Below are 14245 nucleotides of genomic sequence, written 5' to 3'. Positions count from 1 at the left end.
GCTTGGATTGGTTGTCCCCTGGGGAGAGTGGACAACTGGAAGGAGGAATCAGAATGGCCTTGCACCACGGCAGCAGTGGCTGAGGTCAGAAGGACAGCTTTCTATGGCAAGGAGGCTAGTGATGCTGGTTTATCATCATCTTTGGGCACTGCTAGATCTAAAATCCAAAAAGTCTTAGGGTGCGATAGAGGGGGGGAGTGACTGAGGGGGGAGTGAAAATATCATTCATTATTTCCACATTGTTCAGCCTATAAAACCAGATTTTGACCTTCATGGAATCTATCTGACTTCTGCTATAGTAAAGCACTGAAATTTTTTAAAGAAAGGAGAAAAACAGTGTATCTTAATTTATGCCCTTGACCTTTGATTCCAGTAGAGATGTACACTTATATCCCAGTATAAGAATTTGAGTGCTGGAAGCAAGCATTGGAAATGTCAAAATAATTCACAGTGATTAGTTAACTTCCCAAATGATTTTTTTCCTGACATATTCAATGCTGGAAGGAAAACAGAAACATACACGCACACACACTTTCTCCCTTCTACTGCTATTTCAAACATTTTTAAATTCATAGAGTTTTTATGTGAGATTTTTCTTCTGGACATCATTTAGTCATTAGCAACATCATCAAACATAAAGTAACAAAATCTCCTTTCTGCAAAAACACATATGTGCTTGTTTTTAATGTTGAATAACATGAGCATACACTTCTGGCAATAAATGATATGATTTATTGTTAAGGTCAGTTGTAGAGCTGTAGAGAGCTTGTATTTAAACTCAACATGCCAGCTCTGAATCATCATTTCTCTGCTGATAAACGCTGAGCTGCCATCCATTTATGGCCACTTTCCCTTGCTTGTTGCTGCTTTATTATTAAAGCCACCTTAAAGGTCCATTCTGGTAGCAGGCGTTTCCCGAGAAATGTTAATAAGTGGAAACCCTTGGTGAAGTCTAGTACTTCAGTGCCCCTGCTTGAAGTCAACCTAGATTTTTTTTAGCCAGTTTGTTGATATTCTATACCACTAATCTCCCTTTTTGGTCATCTTTTAATAGAGAGGGTGTTTGGAGTGGCACATTGTTAGACGTTAGCACAACCTGGTTAACCAGTTCACCAAAACATAGATGTCAAGTAGAACATGCCAGGGTGGAAACAACCCCAGATCTCTGGAGTGGCATCTGTTGTTATCCATTGTTTGGTTGTCTGAGATCGACACCCTGGTTCTAATGTATTTTCAGGTCTCGTTACCAAAGTTGATTGAAAGCGAGCGCTTAAATGACTGTGTGAATTTAACTGTATTCTTCTGTACAGGATGCCGACAGTGTGTTTTCCATATGAAAGGATTGTGAGCTGATTTTCATAAATCCAGCCCTTTATTTGAGTGATATATAAGAAGGTTTTGCTTTTCTTCACTCATAACGCAATTGATAGTATAAAAATCATATCTGAACAAAAATAAAATTTCAAATGTAATAATTTACAATAGACTTTTAGGGACTTGCATCATAGAGGGAAGAATCTTAGAGTGGAAAGCTTATATTCTGGAAATACAAAGTTTTTAATATAAGAAATGAAAACATGAAAGGATCCTTCAAGTTTCTATTTACCAGTTTCCGTCTCTCGACTGGCTCTCGCAGTGGTAAATCTAAGTCTTGGCTATCAGATGTGTCTGAGTGGGAGAAGGGTAATTTCCTACTTTAAAAAATTCATTGGTTCCTCTATTTAAAGTTTGTGTATAGAGTCATGCGTAATGGAGTTTCATGAGAAAACAAGTGTGTTTTTTGCCATACGAGCAGGTACTGACCTCTAGCTCTCATTATTTCTCTGTTTTCTCATATGGTATAATAGTGGGGTCAGGTCAGTGGGTCCTCTTATAGGATAAAAGTAAAAAAGATTAATAAATGTGCCAAAGCCTCACTTTAATTGAACCTGAAGCATATGTTGCAAGTATGTAAAATACGTCCCAGATGTTTCACCAGGGCTAGTGTCTTGGCTTTCCCTGATTACCACAAGGCAGCTATTAGTCCTGTAACCTTTGGACTTGGGGGTAAATGGGGTATTACATGGCACAGAATGAGAGCACCTGTTTTCCATTCAGCAAAGACCCCTGGCAGGCTTTGCCTAAGCCCATTCATATGTTTTCACTTAGCAGATTGTTGGGCGATTATGAAAAGTGTCTTTCTTTAGAGCCAGCATTGATATTAGTCACTCACAATGAAAGGACAGGTCATTGGCTACTTGGCAAGGTCCGTGTGAGCAGAAACTGAAGTTGTTCACTTCTTTTGAGCTTGGAGTGTTTTCCCTCAACATAATTACATAGATGGCATGTATAGACACAGGTATAAGAAGTTGAAGCAAAGATGATAATTACTTAACAGAATAGTTTTGTAATAGCTTTTCTTTAGTACTGACTTTAGCACCTGGGAAGACTTTGGTTAAAGTTGGTAAAAACAAAATCATGATTTACCTGGATTCCCAGATCTTGAAGTTTTTCCACATTATGGACTATGAGTATTTTTTCGTAAGTTCTTCCTTTTTACTAAAACAGCTAATCATTAATCAGGTGAGGGTTTGTGATGCTCAGACTTATCCTTTATTCTAAGAATCCATTGTCCACATTTGCTTAAATCTAAAATTAGGCGGCTTCTCTCTTAATCCAATTCCATGGTTTTCACAAAGGCAGAGAATATGGGTCTTAGTTATAAATCATTGACTTGTTAATATTTTCACTTATATCTGCATTATGTAGTAGCTCTAGGTTAAGCTGTGCTGGAGATGAAATTTTTCTTGAATTAAATGTTAGAAAGACATCATATTGCGTTCTCATTTGCCTTTGTTGTAAAGCATTCTTTCAGCCATCAACCACAAAGTCACAGTTTGATCTGATTTTTTTACCTGACACCAAATTCTGCCTTTGTGGTTAATACAATATCTTTATAAATAAGGCTTAGATACATTACCTATGTGGAACTATCAACAAACCATATAATAGTGTTTTTCACCATGTTACATATAATAATACAGTGGTCAATCTGCATAATCTGGACATCTAATTAATGAAGATTAGCTTTTGTTTTGTAGCTTTAAAAGTTTAGGCATGCTTCCCATGTTGTGTCCTACCCTTATAATAGGATCCAGCTGCAGTATCAGGAAGCAGAAGATAGAATGCAGGTTTTCCTCAGGAAAAACATGGATCCAAATGCGTGGCATTCTAGTAATGTTTATCGAAAAAGATATTAAAATGTTCAGACATTTATGCTTACATTGCTTCTCTTTTTTCTTCAGCCATTATGTCAAGCTTACTGTGTTTCAAGATAAGTAGCTACAATGAATGAAATATATCTCAGTTACGTCAGAACACAGAATATTTGCCTTACTTCTCAAGATCTGTATTTTCTGGTTTGATCCTCCAGCCCTAAACATGTATATAATATACCCAAGATGCATACATCTCTGCATCTCAAATTAACTGTGAGGGGCGGAAGAAAGAGATAACTCTAATAAGTAAATGGTATGAGAGGAGCTTTTAATCTGACAAAACAGTATTTTCTAGTTATAGTCAATGAAATAACTGCATGGTGGGGAAATGGATTAAAGCTTTGGAGAAAGGCAGGAAAGGAGGAGACAAAAAAAAAATCCTAACTTATCTTTAAGTGGAATACCATTGTATTAGCTTATTAGTATTTTATTTTTTATTTATTATTTTATTATTATTTATTTTATTTTTATTTATTATTTATTTTAAAATTTTGTGGTTAGTATTTATTAGTAGTATTATTGGTGTCATTGCTGCATAACAAATTATCACAAACTTAGAGGCTTTTCTAATTTTAAAATATTTATTTGCTAGGACTAGTAATAGTTCATTATAAAATATTAAAATAGGATTTCTTTTTTTCATATTTTAATTTTATTGGAGTATAGTTGATTTTCAATGTTGTGTTAGTTTCAGGTGGACAGCAAAGTGATTCAGTTATACATATACATATAGTCATTCTTTTTTAGATTCTTTTCTCATATAGGTTATCACAGAATATTGAGTAGACTTCCCTGTGCTATACAGTAGGTCCTTGTTGGTTAAATCTACCTTATATATAGTAGTGTGTGTATGTTCATCCCAAGCTCCTGATTTATCCCTCCCCCCCCTCGTTTCCCCTTTGGTAACTGTAAGTTTGTTTTTGGTATCTGTAAATCTATTTCTGTTGTGTAAATATGTTCATTTGTATCTTTTTAAATTAGATTCCACATATGAGTGATATCATATGCTAGTTCTCTTTCTCAGTCTGACTTTCTTCACTTAGTATGATAATGTCTAGTTCCATCCATGTTGCTGCAAATAGCATTATTTCATTCTTTTTTATGGCTGAGTAATAATATTCCATCGTATATATGTACCACATCGTCTTTATCCATTCCTCTGTTGATGGACATTTAGGTTGCTTCCATGTCTTGGCTATTGTAAATAGCGCTGCAGTGAGCATTGGCGTGCGTGTATCCTTTCGGATTATGGTTTTGTCTGGATATATGCCCAGGAGTTGGATTGCCGGATCATATCGTAGTTCTATTTTAAGTTTTTTAAGGAACCTCCATAGTGTTCTCCATAGTGGCTGCACCAGTTTACATTCCCACCAACAGTGTAGGAGGGTCCCCTTTTCTCCACACCCGCTCCAGCATTTGTTATTTGTAGACTTTTTGATGATGGTCATTCTGACTGGTATGAGGTGATACTTCATTGTAGTTTTGACTTGCGTTTCTCTAATAATTAGTGATGTTGAGCATCTTTTCATGTGTTTTTTGGCCATCTGTATGTCTTCTTTGGAAAAATGTCTATTTAGATCTTCTGCCCATTTTTTGATTGGATTGTTTGTTTTTTTTGACATAGAGCTGCATGAGCTGCTTGTATGTTTTGGAAATTAATCCCTTGTCAGTTGCTTCATTTGCAAATATTTTCTCCCATTTTGTGGGTTGTCTTTTCAGTTTGTTGATGGTTTCCTTTGCTCTGCAGAAGCTTTTAAGTTTAATTAGGTCCCATTTGTTTATTTTTGTTTTCATTTTCATTATTCTAGGAGGTGGATCAAAAAAGATATTATAGCGATTTATGCCAAAGAGTCTTCTGCCTATATTTTCCTCTAAGAGTTTTATAGTGGCTGACCTTACATTTAGGTCTTTGATCCACTTCGAGTTTATTTTTGCATATGGTGTTTGGGAGTATTCTCATTTCATGCTTTTACATGTAGCTGTCCAGTTTTTCCTGTACCACTCATTGAATAGACTGTCTTTTCTTCATTGTATATTCTTGTCTCCCTTGTCGTAGAATAATTGACCATAGTGTGTGAGTTTATTTCTGGTTTAAAATCATACGCATTTATTAGCTCTCAGTTCAGTAGATCAGAAGACCAGGTGTGGCTCAACTGGGTTCTCTGCTCAGTCTCACCCTCAGGTATCAGTCAAGCTGTGTTCCTGTCTAGAGGCTCTGCAGAAAAATCCACTTTCAAGCTCATTTAGTTTGTTGGTAGAATGAAGTTCCTTGTAGTTGAAGGACTGAAGCCCTTGCTTTCTTGTTGGCTTTCTGCTCTTCGTCTCCACTTTCCATGGCCCCATCCATCTTTATATCCATCAGTGGAGAATCACCCCTGTCTCAAATCTCTTTCATACTTCAAATCTGTTTCTTCAGGAAGACCCCAGTTGTTTTAAGGGCTCGCCTGATTAGGTCAGGCCCACCAAAGATAATCTCCCTTTTTAAAGTGAACTGTGCCGTGTAACATAACCTAATCATAGGAATAACTATCCCATCATATTCCAAAATCCCCCTCACACACAAAGGCAGGGGGATTATTCAGGACATATACACCAAGAGGTAGGAATCTTGGCAGCCATCTTAGAATTCTGCCTGATACAACCATCTAGTCCCACCCGTGCTCTAGAACAAAAATGGAACAGTCTTTCCATTTCTTGTTTTGCTAGACCCTGATATAACTATCCTAAAGTAAAGAAATTAGAAAAGCCTGCCTGCCTAGACATGTCCTTTCAAACATTATAGGAAACATCTCATACCAGAGATATAAACTGAGATATATTTTATAGTCATAGTACAATATGTTCCACTTGCTTATTATCTAATTCACCTCTGCAGTGAGGGCAGTTGGGCATGCAGAAAGCCCGACGGGCTCTTTACCCTTGTTGCTTCCTTCTGGGGAGAAGAGCAAATAAGAATAAAATTGGCAAAAAGTGGGAAAGGGTCCATTCCTCCTATTGGGAACCTGTTGATGCCTGGGCCCACTGAGCAGACAGCCTACTGACCTCAAGTCAGTAGAAACAATCTCTACTACATCTAGAATCATAGCAAAATTAAAACTGGTGGATACCCAGGACGGGCAAAAGAAGGCTGCCTTGCTGCTCCATGGCCTTCCGTCTCCTGGAAGGCAGGAGGCCTTCTGCCTGCACACACACAGCTGACTCCCCCCTTTGGCCTCTCAGGAGCTGCCTGTGCACAGCCCTTGGGCCAGAGCCCATCCAGCACACATGGCTGGCCCCTGGAGCCAGGCTCCGTAACACTGTGACCCTGACTGGGGCATCAGGGGATGTGTCCACAATGACTGAGGTTTGCTTGATAGGTGGCATGGACCAGAGTCCTTAGCAGGAGTCTAGGATTAGGGGCCTCTGGCACCAGGGGCACCAGGTGTTTCTCATCCCAGGGTCCCCTTATGGGCCAGTGGAACTTCTGCAATTCCCTGATTCCTTTCTTTGAGCCCCTGACACTCAGCAGATGCCAGTCCATCCTCTCCCTGCCCCTTCTAGACCTCATTTTAAAATGAGGAAACCATAGTTCATACAACTTAAGTGAATTGCCAGAGGTGATATAGACAATAAGTGGCAGAGCCAGGGCTAAAACTCAGGTTTCCGAGTATAGAATCTTTATACTTCCTTAAGGTTTTCCACTAAAAAAAAAAAAAAAAAAAAAAAAGTAGATGCAAATTATCTCAGGGATGATCTTTAGTAGCACAATCAGAGAACATACTATCCAACCCAGCTAGGGGCTGTTTACATCTAGGTTTCCACTTCTTCTCACTGTTCTCTTATGCTTTCAGCTCTTTCCCATCATCCCAGCTAAGGAGCTATGTGGTAGACAGAATAATAGCCCCTCAGAGAGGTCCTGTCCTAATCCCTAGAACCTGAGAATATGTTACACTATGTGGCAAAGAGGCATTAGGTAGCAGATGGGGTGAAGGTTGCTAAACAGCTCATTTTACAATAGGGAGATTATCCTGGATTATCTGAGTGGGCCCAATATTACAGGTGTCCTTAAAAAGTGGAAGAGACCGGGCTTCCCTGGTGGCACAGTGGTTGAGAGTCCGCCTGCCGATGCGGGGGACACGGGTTCGTGCCCTGGTCCGGGAAGATCCCACATGCCGCAGAGCGGCTGGGCCCGTGAGCCATGGCCGCTGAGCCTGCGCGTCCGGAGCCTGTGCTCCACAACGGGAGAGGCCACAACAGTGAGAGGCCCGCGTACTGCATTAAAAAAAAAAAAAAAAAAGTGGAAGAGACCATCAGAGTGTGCAGCAATGGCCAAAACCAATGCTCAGAACCTTCCCAGCAAGAAAGAAGAGCTGCTGAAACATCTGGACCACCTGAAGGTGGAGCTCTCCCAGGTGCACATCGCCAAAGTGACAGGTGGCATATGGTCCAAGCTCCCGGAGACCTGAGCTGTCTGCCAGTCTGTCACCCTTGTTCTCACCATCATTAACCAGATTCAGAAGGAGAACCTCAGAAAGTTCATAAGCCCCAAGATCTGCTGCCCAAAAAAGCATGTGCCCTGCACCGCAGGCTCAACAAGTACAAGTACAAGGAGAACCTGGAGATCAAGAAACAGCAGCTGAAGGAGCAGCCATAGAGGACCCACCGTGGGAACCCACAGTCAGGGCCAGAGCATTGGCATTAATAAAACACACACTGACTGGGGGCAGAGCAGGGAGGTGAGCAGCTGTACTGGCTTTGAAGGAAGAGGAAAGGGGCCATAAGCCAAGGAACGTGGGCAGCCTCTAGAAACTGGAAAGGCCCCTAGAGTCTCCAGAAAGAAATGCAGTCTTGTCCACATCTTGACTTTAGGCCAGTGAGATCCATTCTCAACTTCTGAACTGCCAAATTGTAAGATAATAAGTTTGTGTTGTTTAAGCCTAGGTTTATGATAATTTGTTACAGCAGCAATAGGAACTAATACAGGCACCTTCCAACTGCATTTTCTATACTTCTCAAAAAAAATGCTGCATTTTAAAGCACTAGATCTGAGTTCCTAATTTTTCCTTATTATCTTAGTCGTACTCTTCTGCAAAAATATGGCTCTACGGTTCTTCATTTAATATGGAAACTAAAAACAGAATCTAACAAAACAAATACTTTTATCCAAATTGCCTTAGGTTTTATTTCAGAAAAGTTTGTCCAAAAGAAGAGTGGGTTAGAGCCCATCTCTAGTGCAGTTGATTACTTTCCTATTGAGGAACCTCTATTATTCATTGGTGAGTGGAGCACCAAGGCATGGTTAACTTCATTTTTCAACAGAAGTTCACTTCCTCACAACTTTCATTCCATTCCTTAAAATGTTTCACTCTGCAAAGAACCAGGGCAGACGGTACTAGCCTTATTTAGGTCACAGACCTTTTCAGAATCTAAAGGCAGCTGTAGACATTCTCCCCAGAAGAAAACATACAAACACATATACAAATAACTTTTTTGTGCCATTTTTTTGCAATGGAAATTGAATTATTTTACGGAGACTATAACGTATCTTCCTAAAGTCTTATCTCTGTTGTTCTCACCACATTTTTCTTGACATTAATGCCTATTTTCCTCAAACACCTGAGATAAATGCAAATTTTTCAAGTAAAAATAAAGTTGAATTCAGCTCAAAAGTAAGCTTCTACAAGAAGGCTGATGTTTGGCTTTGATATTAAAATTACGGAGTGGTTTTTCTGACACAGCAATAGACTTATTATTTTTGACATCTGTTTGACTATGACTTTTCAGTTTCACAGCAATAAGTGCTTAAAATACTGATTTGGCAAAAGAAAACAGTAACAAACAAAATGGGAGCTGCTGTGGCTTTATTAGATGAGGGTTAGGCATAGTGAGATTCCTAGAGTTCTCCAAAATCCTTGTTGAGATCATGCTTTGAGAAGTCTGCATCATTAATGCTTTGTCATTTTTTTTTAAAGGATCAAGTATTCATGGTTGCATGTTAAGGTCATCAGAGGCAGAATTAGCTTTCAAAGGGTTATCTAAGGATTCCAGCTGTCTATGGGTTTCTACCTGTAAACAAATTGGGAAGCTTTGTCGCTCCTTGTTCCAGTTTGCAGGAGCCCTTCTCCAGCCCTGGAATGTTTAGGTAGCTGTCTGCCCGCCATGTGCCCCTCCAGAGTGGCTGTTGAGCTAAAAGAATTTAAATGAAAAGATTGATTACCTAGGTGATTTGGCAAGAATATCCATCAAGTAAAGCTAACTATGATTGGACCATTTCCTTTTGGGTTATTCTAATAGTTGGATTTCCTTTGCCTCAAAAAAGAGGAACTTTCATTTGAAGGTCAACCAAACATTTGAAGACAGGTCCTCTGGAAAGCTAATTAACTTCTGTATTGCAGAAATGAATTGACTCTTCTACTCCCATTTCTTGACAAAACTTCTTGAAATAGAAGTGTGTCAGCCCTGGCTCTCAGGAGGTTGACAACGTTCATAGAAATAGAGACAAGTTTTTCATGATCGCTGGCGGAGTCGTTGACACTGGCTGACACAACTGCATGTTGAGATGAGGAGAATGTTTCTTCACCAAAGCAGCAGAACCAGATGTGTTGCCAAGCATCACAGATGCTCCATCTGAGCGCAGAGTGCCAAGATTTTTATTCTGCCTGGAAGTTTGTTTGGCAAAGAAATTCTTCACCATGTTAAAGACGTTGACTCTGCAGGTTCTAAAAGGAGTTCACGAAGTAGGAATTCTTCCTCGATTGTGATAACTTGCCAACAGGAGTTGGCTATGCAAATGGAGGTATCTATTTTCTCTAAGTTACATGCAGAAAATGAAATATTAAAGAAAGGTCAGAAACTGTAGTGGTGACATCATTTGATGAGAACACAACTTCAAGAAATGTGTGGCTTCACCAAAATATTTCAGTGGCCTCTGGGTTATTTCTCTTGGTGATATTTTGAACTCAAAAAATGTTTTAATACAAGTGTTTTTTCTTGGGGAAAATCCAAAGCCAGGTAAACCTCCAGTCAGTAAAAATCAAGATATTTTTATATAAAGAAAAAGATCCACAAGGTCTAATAGATTTTTAGAGTACGCAGCCTAAGGTACTCATTCAATTTTAGTGGTTCCATGCTTCCATGGGCCAGAATCTTGTCCCACAAGAAATACTTCACTTTTTGTGTTTCATCACACTCCATAATTAGTGTAGAATTAATAGATATAAAAACTTCATGGTACTTTTTCTTTGAAATTTTCCAACTTTAGCTAGACTCAAAGTAAACGAAGATATATGGCTATAATCATGTTAGCAGGGTGTGTTTTCTTAGATTCCTGTCAACAGGAAACTATTCTAGAGGTCTTAACGTGGTAGTGACAATGTCACCTGTCTCTTTACCTTCCGTAGCATCTATGGCAGATTGCCTTCTGTTCAAAATGTACTTTCCTGCCTACTGATCTCAGACTTGGCCACGTAACTCACTTTGGCTGACCCATGCCACTTCCCAACGTGAAGGCTCAAGAGCCACCCTTGGCTCTGCCAGTTCTCTTTGTTTCCCCCTGAAACACAGCTGCAACTGTCCATGTAGGAGGTCTTCAGTCAGCCTGAGTTCTGGAATAAAGAGGACCTGGAGCCAACCCATAAGGACAGGTAATGTGAGCAAACAATAAGCCTTTGTTTTTATAGGCCTCTATGATTTTGAGGTCTTTTTTCACTGCAACATAATTAGGCTAGGCTGATAGATACAGCATTCTATGCCGTATCCTCTGCGTGAATCAATGTCCTGATATAATTTGACAAACATTTTTTTTCAAAAGCAATCAAAGTCTCAGATAGGAAGTTTTAAAATGTTATTTTCTTCCTAAATTCACAAACATATTCCCACCCCTTGAAGCCCAATCTCAGGTATAGGTTGAACTATTTTGCCATTGTGTCCTTCTTATTGAAAACGGATACCTTTTTTTTTTTTTTTTTTTAACCATAAACATATATTGAAGGACAAGTCACTGGGTAAACCAAGAGAAATATGACACAATATGGGCCTTTCAGGAGTCACTGTCTGATGGGACCCTTGGTGATGTAAACTAACACTTGTAATACGGTGAGAGAAATGCTATAATAAAGTTGTGAACAGAATCTGGGTGAGAAAAACAGGAGGGTGACCATCTTCATAGGACTGTCTGCAAATGTTGCACGGAGAAAATGGCATTTGGTTTGGGTCTTGAAGGATGAATGAGGATGTATGAGGAAGTGTGGTGTGTAAAGTCAAGGTGTATGTGGGGTAGTAGGGGCAGAAGTGGAGGAAGATGACACTGGACGGGAAAATTTACGGTTGTAAAGGCTTTAGCATCATCTAAGGAATTTGAATTCTATTCTCCAACCAGTGAAGAATAAAAGGCAGTTCTAAAGTAGAGATTTGTCATGATGAAACTTGTACTTTACAAAGGAAACTTTGGCAATGGGGCAGAGGATGGCATGAAAAGAGATGAGACTTGAAGTGGGGAAATAGGCTAGAAAGTTCCACAGTTACTCCGGCCATCAATAATGGCATCTTACACCTAAATGGTAATAATGACAATAGAAAGAAACAAATTTGAGAGATATTTTTAATAATGACTGTAAGAAGATTATTGAAAATTTTTATGTTGGGTAGAGTAAGGGGAAATTGAGGGTTTTGGATGACTGGGAGATGCCTAGCTGAGGCATCCTTATACGTATGTAGCACTTCAGTGTTTCAAAGTGCTTTCCCTTCCTTACCTTATTTAATGTTCTCGATGACTCTGTGTATTGGCTTATCAAGGATCCTTCCCATGCTTCAATATCAGGAAGATTAACTTGGCTAGTGGGGAAGCAGCTAGAAACCAGATAATGTGACTAAATTAGAGAAGTAGTTGAGCCTAGAAACCAGTTAACTTATCTAATAGAGAAGAAGCTAAGACTAGGAATTAAGTAACTTGTCTGACGATGAAGAAACTGAGATCGGAAAAGAAATCCTCTCATTAATTTTCCTTCCCAGCAAAGCCTGTTGACCCACTTAGAGATGACAGCTAGGTCACTTGGAATGCAATTCTGCAGAGCCAGAGCCCGTTCTGTCCAGTATATACAGAGAAAGTGTCCTATATGCCTGTCCCAGTCCTCTTTCTTCCCTGCGTTCTAGGTCTTGAGAGAGTGTTTGGAAAAATGATGGCAACAGGTCTATGAATAGTGCCTTTTTCCCATTCAGCCATTCAGTGTGCTTCCAATAAGTAAACACAGATCCAATGTGGAAGCAAGAAGTATGAATGTAAAAGGAGGCCAAATATTTTTGATGCCTCAAAAGTTGGTTCAGAGTAGAACATACATAGTAACCGTGCTTATTCTGGCCTTGATCTAAGAGTCATTAGGAAAATATGAGGCTGGAGGAATATGGGTCAGTTGAGAAGCAGCTACTATTGTCACTATTTTTCTGATGAAGACAGAAACCTCTGAGGCATAAAGGAACTCACTAAAAGTCACAAAAGAAGTAAAACAACCAAACTTCAAACTCTAGTCTGTTGCCTCCAAAGCCTACCATTTTTTGTATAACAGCCTTACCCAACCCCCAGAAAACAAAACTTAGTGACCTAAAGCAATAATTTTCCATTTCTCCAATATGCAGTGCGTTGACTGGGCTCACCTGGGCAGTTCTTGCCTGAATCTCTCGTATGGTTCCAGCCAGATGTCTGGGGCTGTGGTCATCTAAAGGCTGGACATTCAAGGTGGCTCAGTCAGATGACTAGAGGTTGTTGCTGGTTTCTCCTAACATGGCAACTGGGTCCTGAGAGGGAGAATTCAAAATCGAGTGTTTCAAGAGGTCCAGGTGGAAGCTGCAAGGGTGCTTATGACCTAGCCTTGGAAGGTTCCAGAATGTCACTTCGGTCATATTCTATTAGTCAAGCAAGTCCCTAAAAGCAGCCCAGATTCAAGGAGAGGGTGAATTCGACTCTCCCTCTTCATCAGGAGTGTCAAGGTCATATTGCATAAGAAACTAAAGGGTAAGAGATGTTGTGTGGCCATCTTTCAAAAATTAAATCAGCCACAATTTCCAAATAGCAAAAACTTCTAATAGATGTCCTGTAGCCTTCAGGAATATGGAGCCTATTACCAGGAGACTCTCTCTTTGTCTAAGGTTTATCTGCACATAGTGCTGGATTAGGTTATCTCAAAAATAAACAAACAGAGCACTTTCAAATTGCCAGGTATATCCAAGTTTTATCCTGCTATTTCTTTTTATTTCACTTTTGTTTTTGCTTTACGAAAGGAGAAGCAACAAAGGATTGACTAAGTTGTCATTCTCAACTTCTCCACTGAAAACTTGAAGGGCTCCCTAAATCTCTCCTCTTTTGCTTTGCCCATAGACAAAGATGTAGTCTCCAAATTTCACCTTCTACCTAAGCTCTCCTTTGAAACTAATTGGGGGGTGGGGGTAGGAAGGATTTGTAAAGAATCCTTTTTAAATTCCTGTTTAAGTTGTAATGGGCATTCATTGTCCTCCACCGATGGAGGACGAAATGCTAGTCCTGTGTTCTGGAAGTACTTATTTACTCTGCCTGGCTGCCAGAAATAAAAAGCCAAGTGAGGAAAAGAGGTGGTACAACACATCCGACCTAAAACGTAAGAGTTTCTACTTTTTAGAAAATGTACTTGGAATTGCCAGCAGTTCACATCTGGTATTTTATTAATTTGTTCAAGGACATTTCTCATAGGATTTCAAAGATCACTTATATCTCTAAAAATTGTGCTGTAAGAACTCTGAGTAACTCGGTCAAGCCTCTTTTCCAGGATCTTTGAAGCTAATGTTTCTCTGCTGTAGTGAGGTGACATTACGTGGATGTTAAAATCAACATTCAGCACGTTACGCACATGAATTCTGTTTCTTGGTTCTGGTTTCTTAGCCGAGTCTTCTGATCAGCAATGATTTTGGAATGGGGACAGTATCTGTATTCTTTGTGATTCCACACCTGAATATTTTGGAGACACACACGACAATATGATAAA

The 14245-nt window shown here is 39.5% G+C and overlaps 1 protein-coding gene across 7 annotated transcripts in view; it reads left to right on the top strand.

Annotated features, from left to right (window-relative positions):
- MCTP1 (multiple C2 and transmembrane domain containing 1) overlaps positions 1 to 14245 on the top strand; it is a 539066-nt gene that overhangs the window by 461238 nt on the left and 63583 nt on the right. The window lies entirely within an intron of this gene.

This window comes from Lagenorhynchus albirostris, chromosome 3 (genome assembly GCF_949774975.1).
Source record: "Lagenorhynchus albirostris chromosome 3, mLagAlb1.1, whole genome shotgun sequence".
Lineage (NCBI taxonomy): Eukaryota > Metazoa > Chordata > Mammalia > Artiodactyla > Delphinidae > Lagenorhynchus > Lagenorhynchus albirostris.
This window is presented reverse-complemented; position numbering and strand designations above follow the sequence as displayed.